The sequence below is a fragment of the Myotis davidii genome, unplaced genomic scaffold (genome assembly GCF_000327345.1).
Source record: "Myotis davidii unplaced genomic scaffold, ASM32734v1 scaffold514, whole genome shotgun sequence".
NCBI lineage: Eukaryota > Metazoa > Chordata > Mammalia > Chiroptera > Vespertilionidae > Myotis > Myotis davidii.
Window position 1 is genome coordinate 797,166 of NW_006286236.1, and position 416 is coordinate 797,581.

Here is a 416-nt window from a genome sequence, read left to right on the forward strand (position 1 = left end):
GCGGACGAGGCAGACCGGAGGCGAGGCGAGGGTTTTTGCGGGTGGTGCAGAGGCTGGATGGGGACGGCGGTGCCAGCCCGCACCACACCGCACTTCTCTGCCCACATCTTTTCAAATCGGGGACCCTCGCCCCCCTCTTTCACGGAGTGCTGCCAGGGTCAAGGAATTCGTCTTCCTCGCTGGTAAGGGGGCTTTGATGCGTTCTGGGTGACAGCTCCAGTGGGAGGGGTGGGACCCCCCCCCCAGGAGGGCGATGGGTTTGGAAAAGGACTGGAGTTGGGGGCGACCAGAGGGTGGGGACCCTTGCAAAGGCTTCACCCTTTCTCCGTGGCACCCGCCCGTGTGGGGCCAGCGGGCAGGCCGCCCCTGGGGAGGCAGCAATCGGCAGAGGCTGCAGCTCTGGCAGGGCCAGGGCC

The 416-nt window shown here is 67.1% G+C and overlaps 1 long non-coding RNA gene across 1 annotated transcript in view; it reads left to right on the forward strand.

Annotated features, from left to right (window-relative positions):
* Positions 1-10: 10 nt before the first annotated feature.
* Positions 11-416, forward strand: part of LOC107182081 — a 32,359-nt gene continuing 31,953 nt past the window's right edge. The window contains exon 1 of the long non-coding RNA XR_001512802.1: positions 11-182. This is a non-coding gene — a long non-coding RNA (uncharacterized LOC107182081). The remainder of the gene's footprint in view (positions 183-416) is intronic.